We start from the raw sequence: 8,863 nt of genomic DNA on the forward strand, positions 1-8,863 counted from the left end.
TCTGATATTCTAAGTATGCAATGTGCGCGCTTGTACTGCTTCCCGTTCCCCTTTTAAGCTTCACCGCCGAGTAAGTACCTCCAACCCACTTTCCTTGAACAAGAACCACACACGGAAGCAAAGACACTTAAGCATCATCTTCAAAGCCCCGTGGTTCATGCTCAGCTAAAATGAACCGAAAAAGTCCAAACATTTCAACTAAGATAAATGAGCGCCACTAACGTGCGATCAAGCCCAATTACAGCAGCGCTAGCGCTCAGTGCCTCTTCTTGTTCGCTCGTTCAGTTGGGCTTTTAATTTGAAGTCCTTTTTTTCTCGTTTCCAATGAAAATGATTAACTAGACTAAACGAGGATGTAGCCTAATCGCATGTTAGAGCGCCGCCACATCTCTTTTTTTTATAAATACGTGAGTATTCCTATTACAATTTACGCAAAAGAAAGCAAGGAACAGTAGCTTGGGTAATGTTAACGACAAAAAATACTTTTTTGATGGCCTTTCGGAGTTGAGTCTATATGATTGTTTACTTTAAATTTAGAATTGCTGCATTAGGGCTTTGTTATTCTCTGTGGAATTCAGAAATTCTTGTTCAGTTCGAATCACCTTAAATCAAGGTGAATTGTGTAGTGAATAACGTAACAGTTCATTTATTACCACTGATCCCATATGGGTTGTATGATAGTAGCACCAAGGCCCCCAACGAGGGGAGGGGGGGGAGGGGGGAGAGGTCTCAATAAATTTTTCCATGGGGAGGCTTTGCTCCGACCCCCAAACCCTTAGCCTTTGATATACCACTTTTGACAGAAAAGCCAACCCTTCCATAAACCTTCTGTACAAAACGGTACCCTTCCACATACGTACTTTCAGTATAAAGACTGTATCTTTTTTTGTGGCTACTCTGTTCGAGATATTTTGAAAGACCTTTCTAAATAGCTAAATAACAATTCCGTAGCCTATGAACCTCCAGCTCAAAAAGGTGTTTTTTCCGGAAGGAGCCTCCCCGTATGGGCCATTTTAGGGAATACGAGCCTCCCCCTCCCCCCCCCCCCCCCTGGCACCAAGGAGTTGCAACAATAGCGTTATTCTAGTTAGCTTAAGCAACGACGACGAGGACGCCAACGAAAACGTCAGCATCAATAGTTTTAGCTAGCAAAACACTGGCTATGCACATGCATCATACACTTTGGTACATTTTGTTTCTGCAAAACAACAACGTAAAATGACCAAATTTTAGGTTTTATGGAGAATGTGAAGGCATGATGATTTTTATCTTTTATCTTTTCTCTTTTTGTACTTTAAAAGAGTATAAATCATCACAAATTTATTAAGAAAACGCGAATGTAATTCTTAATTTCCGTTTTCTTTGGCGTCGTCGTCGTCTCAAACGTATATTGTTGATACATGTATGACCTTCAACTGCTAAAATAGTATTACCTTTGTACATTTCTCTTTAAATGAGAAGGCATCCTTGTAGGAGTGTCACGTGCAGGTATTTAAAGGTACAAATTATGATTCGCATAAGAGAAAAAATATGGATTTTCCAAAAGTGATAGAGAACGAAGATAACGCTAGCATTGAATACCACGTGCATCGGCTTTGGGTTATCAGCGAAAACGTCTTTAAGACCTTGCGATTACTGATTCTTAATAAAATGTTATCAAGTTTATGTTACTAATTTAAAAATTAGTCGTAAGAGTGGGAGCAATAATCAATATAGTGCGAATTGTACAATGCACATTTGGTTTGAGTTCAGTCACTTCGGCGTCACAGTCGTTTCGCAAGGCAGAGTTCAGTTACTAACCCTATGAAAGCGCAACTTACAAATAGGGAAGGCACAGGGAAGTCAACCGTTTCGTCCGTCATCTTGCTTAACATCGAGGGGAGCTGGTATTGAAAACTCCGTGAAGAAATGGTTTTCTGCGCGTGTGTCTTTCCTTATGCTTATGTAGCTAGTGTTCTCACTTGCTTATCTTTATCCTTACGTTCTATTGAAAACCAGCCTTAATTGCTCCCACTTCATTAGTCATTATATTTTACTGAAAATTGATTCATTGCAGCACGATACTCAGAATATAAATTTGCTCACAGTCTCTATAGCTTTCATCAAATAATTCCTCCGTCACTTTCATCCACAATGCTACCTTTTGTCTTATAAAGGAAACATGGAAATCAAACCAAGAACGACACCCATATGGATTTTAATCAGACTGGGCATGAACAAATTCAATTTTGGTCAGCAGCCGTGCAACTGCAGGCTCGGAGAAAGACCGTTTCAGTTCAATCTCGTACCCAGAGTCATCAGGCTCTTTGGCCAGCGATTGGTCGCCAGGAGAGACTCTGGGCAATTGGAATAAAAATTTAAATGTTTTTTGATTGGCTGCCCCGTAACGGCTTGCATTGTTTTACTGCAGAAATCCTGCAGTAATAAAATTTCATTTCCCCAGAGTCTCTCCCGGCGCCCACCCACTGACCAAAAAGCCTGAGAATTCTGGGTACGAGATTGATTTCAGTTTGGATTTAAGGCGGGACTCAAGTTTTATCAACATGAACTCAGACTGACTGACTCAAAGTTGGGAGAGTTTTATTTATTTGTCCAGACAATGATGCTAAAAATTTGAATGAGCCATAACTTTGTCACATTAACAATAAAACAGCCTCGTGAATGTTAAGACTAGCCTTCCACAAAAGAATCGGCTTAATCGGGGCAAGACAGCGTTTTAAATTGATTTTCGGTCTTAATTCTAAATTCAAGACGTAATGAGAATCACGCCGAACGAACATCTGGAAATTATTTATGACATTGAGACCGGAAATCCGACCCAAAATCGCACTTCTTGACTAATCGATCACTAGCCTAACAACGCTACAGTTATAAAGGCGAAAAATAATAGAGTAGATTTTCAAACTCACGCTTCTTGAAGAGAGAATCCTTGCCCATTCTTGCTACTGTTTTCCATATCAGCTGAAGTCCCAGATGTTGAAATCAACATTTGAAAAGGGAAGGGTTAGCGCCCTTTTCTACCACAAAAATATACTAAGTCTTTGGCTGGGTCAACAATTCGCGGAAATTTCACGTTGCCCGAATAGAAATCATCCCTAAGACCTACTTTTTAAAGCAAAGCACACAACATGCTATCCTTTATAGTTCACGCCCGAGTAGCTGAAAGTTACCCGTTTAGCTTAAAAAGAGAACTAAAAAAGCCGTATGCTATTGCGTCAGTTCTCGCATTCTATAAAAAAAACCCAGTTCTAGTTATCACGGGGAATTCAGTCAAGATATTGACAACGAAACCAAAATACCCGGAAGCTATCAAAAGACACAAAGACAAGATTCTAATATGTCCAATATAGCTTCAGTTGTTTTAACGAACGTGCTCGTCTTTGCTGTAAAAGAAAAAAAGATTGTCGACGTCATCTATCCCAAAACAAAATTGCTTGTTTTATGACAACGATTTTACATTGAAGACTTGCTTTCCAGCAAGATTTTTGCAAAAAAAAAAAAAGAAAAAGAAAAAAAAAACAGCTGCTGCTGGGGAGTCTCCGGGACATGTGTCATAACAAAAGTCAAAAGTGCTCGTGAGAATGCAAGAGTCCCAGAAAGTAACACCGAGTTGTGTAATTAATTCTGAGCTTCTTTGATGTAATAAGAAAATTAGTATAATGATTCCGAGCTGCGTTCTAATGTTTGTGATCGATCGATTGTAATATCATATGGGAAGAAGAAAGCCCAGGATAAATGCGAAAACAGAACGGTGTCAGTTTCCCTGTAAATGGAGCGACAAAGTTGTTGAAAACGCAGTAAGCTTCCAATATAAAAGTTGCTTTTGTGCAGATTAATTTTACTGTGACCTTAACTAAATTGTCTTTTATTTTCATTGCTTTATTTAACTTCAAGTTTTTACACGAGTAATGTCACTGAAGACGTTAGTTGAATCGCGGACACACTGGATAATTTATGCTGTGTTACAACGGTTTCAATTATAATGATTTGTATGGGAATGCAACGGATTTGTATAAAATTCTAGAAATTAATAAACGTTATTTTCTCAATAAAGTCAACTAACCCTGTCTTTTCTTCTTTTGACATTTATTACCTTTCATTTGTAGTGACATTTAATCCAGCCCCTTCCTTACATACGTCGAATCATTTTCAACAATTTACTGAACATTCTTCGTTTTTCACAGCGATGCAAATCAGCATTCCGTTCTCCTCCTCTCATCCTATCGCTAATGCAAGAACTTACGTGACATACTAATGCCACTCCCAAAGACACCTGGAGCTTTCCGTTGTAAGAGACATAGGTGCAAAACGTGTTTTACACCTTTTCCCCTACAAACGAACAAAGACCTATACGACATCACATCGCTTTCTCATTTTCACGTTTCTGCTTTGAATGTTTATTGACCAATGATATCTCAACTTTTCATAATATTAGTATCTTTTTAAATATTGTAACCGTTTATTTCCAATTTTTACTTAGTTTTTTTCAGCCCCTTAAAAGGGTTAGTTATGTCTAATCGAAATGTTGGGCAATAAAATTTTAGCTGTCCGATCAGCCTTGCATTTGATTTTACGCTTTATCTGTTCAATGGCCTGTCCACACACTCGACAGTTCACATCATGAACATTTGAAACAAAGAAACGCTTAAACATCCCTGTATACAAATCTGTCGCTGGCCAGCGCACCTTTCGATACCCAGCAGAATCACTGTAGAACTCCTCACACAGAACACTCAAAGACTATTCCAACGTCACGGTTTTTAAAAGAGATTACAAAGCATATCATTCTTTTGGAACAATTTTAAATGAAATTTGAAGTGATTGAATCTTATATTTTGACAGATTAATTAATTAGCCTGAGTTAATAAGACCTCGGTTTTCACCGGTATATATATTTTTCTACTAGGTAGTCGCTGCGAAGGAACATGACGTAAACCGACTGGTGTTATTTTCTTATTGGACAATAAGAATCGAGATCCTGTCGATTCAGTTTTGTTACAGGTTTTCGTTTTCGTTTTTAATTTTATTTGAAATTTCTATTATGACTGTTATGGTTATTTAATGTAATCAATAGTATTATAATTGATTATTGGAAAGCCTTTTGAGGAACTATCAATAAAGTATGTAAGTAACTCTGTGTGTTACATTGTTTACCGCATGGAGAAACGGCGAAAGAAGTAAAAAGGTTTTTTTTTTTTTTATCTTTCAGTTAGTATATAGTACGCGCGGTGTGATTGGTCAATTTTGCGGATCGTATTTCACTGTACGGTCGCTAAATTTGAAAGTTTGATAAAAGATTAACCTCAGAAATATAATAAATATCTGACTAACCTCGTTTTCTCGGTTCGTACTGTAAGTTACGGACCCTCTTTCTTCCCGTAGATTTATGGCCCAAGCGCGAGGGAAAAAACTCGGTCCGTAACTTACAGGATGCACTTCGAACTCGGTAAGTAAGAGGTATGTAGTGTGCTTTATTAACTGAATCCAAATGGCTTGAAACAATAAAACCCATCAACACGATTTCAATCGGACGACAAAATTTTGGCCGTGTTAACATGGTAAAGCTGATGGAAGTCGTGTTTAAAAATAAGGCTACAGAAAACAAAGGAGGCTAAAAAAGAAATTAAAAAGACATCCACATTGTTCGGACAATAAACTGAGCCTTTGACATCACCACGTTTCAAGCTCACGCTAAGAGGACATTTTCTTCGGTTATTGAAGTGAACGTTACAATTTGTGTTGATTGCAATCTACACATAACAAGCCACTCAGCTTACTGGTTCAGAAGACGCAAACAAAAATTCAGTAATGGACCTAATTTCTTACTCTTTCGTGCAAGTGCATTACCTTTACTCTCGTTCTTCTAGGTTTTGAGTTCGCCGCCCGAGGTCCATAATATTTCGCGTTCAGCCCTCCTTTCGAAAATAGGTATTCCGAGAAAATAGAAAATAGGCATGCTCAGTTAAAGAGACAAGAAATATAAATCGAAACAGAAAATAACCGTGCCTCATTAAACCACATCTCTCGTGATTTATGAAAGTTGTCACCTTTTAGCAGTGAAAAGGGTTTGGAAAAATAAATTGCACGTTAAGTGTGATCTCCTGACTAATGGGAGTTTCAGTAATCAGGAAATAGACTTTACGTCATAATAATACGAAGGGTAAAGTACTTTAGTCAACACCGCTGACCGCTAACTATTGAAGACCTATGGGTTCCCTATGAGCGTGATTCTACATCCCAAAGAGTGGTTTGCGGCCAATTTTGGTCCATTATCTGCAGTGAATTGCTTGCGTTGATGCAATCCTCCGTGAAACTCTAAATTTTCTTTCTTCTAAAGCGGGTGATGGCGGAAGATGGCGAATTACAGCGTAAATTTTAAACGGAAATCACCGTAAATGGATGCCCATGTTGTCTTCCTTCGGGACCCCAGAGGCTGTTCATTAATGGTATGACATGAGAGCACGGAATACCACTGGCGATGAATAGTTTTGCGATCTGCAAGAAAAGGTTCAGAAGTCTGGAACTTTGTACAGTTGGAATGATTTGCGGAATGCAAATACTTTTTCAACTTATGTCAAAACGTGGGAATTTGGATAAAACCGTAAAGTAGGCTTTACTTTGCTTGAAGTTGTTTAAAAAATAACAGACATTAAGAGATGGATTGATCAGAAATTTAACCAGTATGTAATATTTTCTTAAATTCAAGGCCGTTTCATATTTTTAACGGTCTACTGGCGAACCGACGCGTTCAGTTGTTATGTCAAAATGCGGGAAATCCATTTTTATAGCCTTTTTTCTTATTTGCCCTAGGAATAGAATAAGTCGGCGCCGCAGAAAGTTTTACAGATTTACCAATTGCAATGTCTACTGTAAACTAGGAATATAGTTTCATTTCTCGAAGTGGTGTACTTTTAGAGAAATTAAAGAAAATATGTTGTCTGTGTTGGCATCAACTAAAATGGCTGAAACACTGCCTACTTCATTGAACGTTTAATTCATTTACAAATAATAAAACCAAAACCCACATATAATTATTTTTTGCAAAATAAAAAAAATTGGAGTTTGTGGGGCCAACAAACAACTGATGTTACCATGGCAACAAAGAAGTAAGGACCTTAATAAAGGGCGTTTTGGAACATCCCCCCTGAAGATCTCTTTGTGTGCCAAATTTGAGTAGGGGTCAAGAATTTTCATTTCCCACTTTGATTGATTTTTACAGAGAAGTGTTCTTAATTGCTATATGACCAAGAAGACCCCCGTACTTGGAAGTCCATTTGTCCTAAGTGTAACAACTCCCGCAGGCTAGCACGCTTTCCATATTGCTGCTTCTACGTAGTTTTTTTTTTTAGGCGTGAGGGGACTGACTGTAATTGGCTCTCGCTGTAGCGGCTCCCCTGCCATTATTTCCTCTTTTTAGTTGTCATTTAATAGTCATTATTCTTTTTTGTGTTTTACATGGTGAAGCTAAATAAAAAATAGAAATAGAAATACAATCATAAAAATCTAAAAAAATTATTTCAGCTATCCACAAGTACATCTCTTACGGAAAGCAGCCGAAGAAGATGGTATAGTCCATTCCCTTCAAACGCTTTAAATTAATTACAATTTCCGTTAAATCAGTTTGAGTTCGACAAAGACAACAAGTACTAATGTATTCGAGGACCTGATGGAAAAGGCTTCAATTGTGTCGGAAGAAATGTTATATGTGTTTGCTTTTATCTGTAATTGAAAAGAAAAAATGGGTACTTTCTTAACACTGACCATTCCAACATGGGATTAGACTTGTCTATTCATGGTCAGTCCATTGAAATTGAAGTGTAACCAATACCAACATTTAACAGTGACTTAGGGACAATAAAGATTTCTTGCTTGAACACTGCATATCTTCCATCGTTTGACGCACGCTTGTATTTGCTTTAAGCTTTTTACGTGTGCTTTGATTAAATAATTATATGAGGTGTGTGCGTGTCTCTCTGCTACATCTATTCATGACCGAAAGCTTCACGAGGAATGATGATAAGGTTCCGTTTACATGGGAGGAGGTTAAGCCTTCGAACTCTAGATGGGCCACCCTCCTACAGGGAAATGTTGGTTTTAGTTAAGGTTATTTGGTCACCGTAATGAGATGATAGCTGTTCTCTGCTGTCAAGATCAGACGAAAACGAAGACGACATAAAAGTCAGTAGAACCGATCTGGAAGATTTTGAACAGATGTATCAGGCAGTATAGATGAAGGCAAAAAAAGAAAAAGAAAGAATGAAAGGGACATCATATCCGGTTGTTGAATATCCGCCACATAGAGGTAAGCCAAATTTAAAGGCAAAGGAAAATCCCCGAAGAAGTAAAAGGATTGGCATAAGTGACCAAAAGTGGCCGAACCGAACGATCAAAACGAGGTACTGATAAAGAGTAAACGAAGTGCGAGTTCAACGAAGCCGATTTGTCAACATTGTATTCTGAACTACAGCGCTGTGTAAAAAGGGATGGATAGTCCATTTCGACGTGCCGATTACCATAATGCTGTCAACAAAGGCACCAGGGACATAATAGTGAGGGGCTATCTTTTGACCCTACTGAGAGTGAGCCCTTTTCAGGAGAGTTTCTGTGGTCCTAAAAGATGACAATGTTGAAAAAAGTTGAAAGTAAATACCTTGCATTTCTTTCTTCGTGTTTATTAGCCTTCAGGCAGAAATGTATATCCATCCAGCTTTCTGTGTTCGTGGTTCGTAATATGAAAGAGGCGACATCCTCCAGTAACTAAATTGGGAAGTTTGAAATCTACAACAACATATGGTTGGATTCGACAAAATAAAAAAAATGTGCTCTTAAAATTTTTAATGAAACATGTAACTCAAGGCCAAGC

At 38.1% G+C, this 8,863-nt stretch overlaps 1 pseudogene across 1 annotated transcript in view; it reads left to right on the forward strand.

Moving 5' to 3' along the window:
* LOC146472977 (uncharacterized) overlaps positions 1 to 882 on the forward strand; it is a 23,677-nt pseudogene extending 22,795 nt beyond the window's left edge. Inside the window, exon 3 of the transcript XR_014866463.1 lies at positions 1 to 882. This exon is cut by the window's left edge and continues 627 nt beyond it. The product of XR_014866463.1 is annotated as an uncharacterized LOC146472977 (transcript).
* Positions 883 to 8,863: the final 7,981 nt, after the last annotated feature.

Source organism: Pavona decussata, unplaced genomic scaffold (assembly GCF_977016875.1).
Source record: "Pavona decussata unplaced genomic scaffold, jaPavDecu1.1 SCAFFOLD_95, whole genome shotgun sequence".
NCBI classification, from domain to species: domain Eukaryota; kingdom Metazoa; phylum Cnidaria; class Anthozoa; order Scleractinia; family Agariciidae; genus Pavona; species Pavona decussata.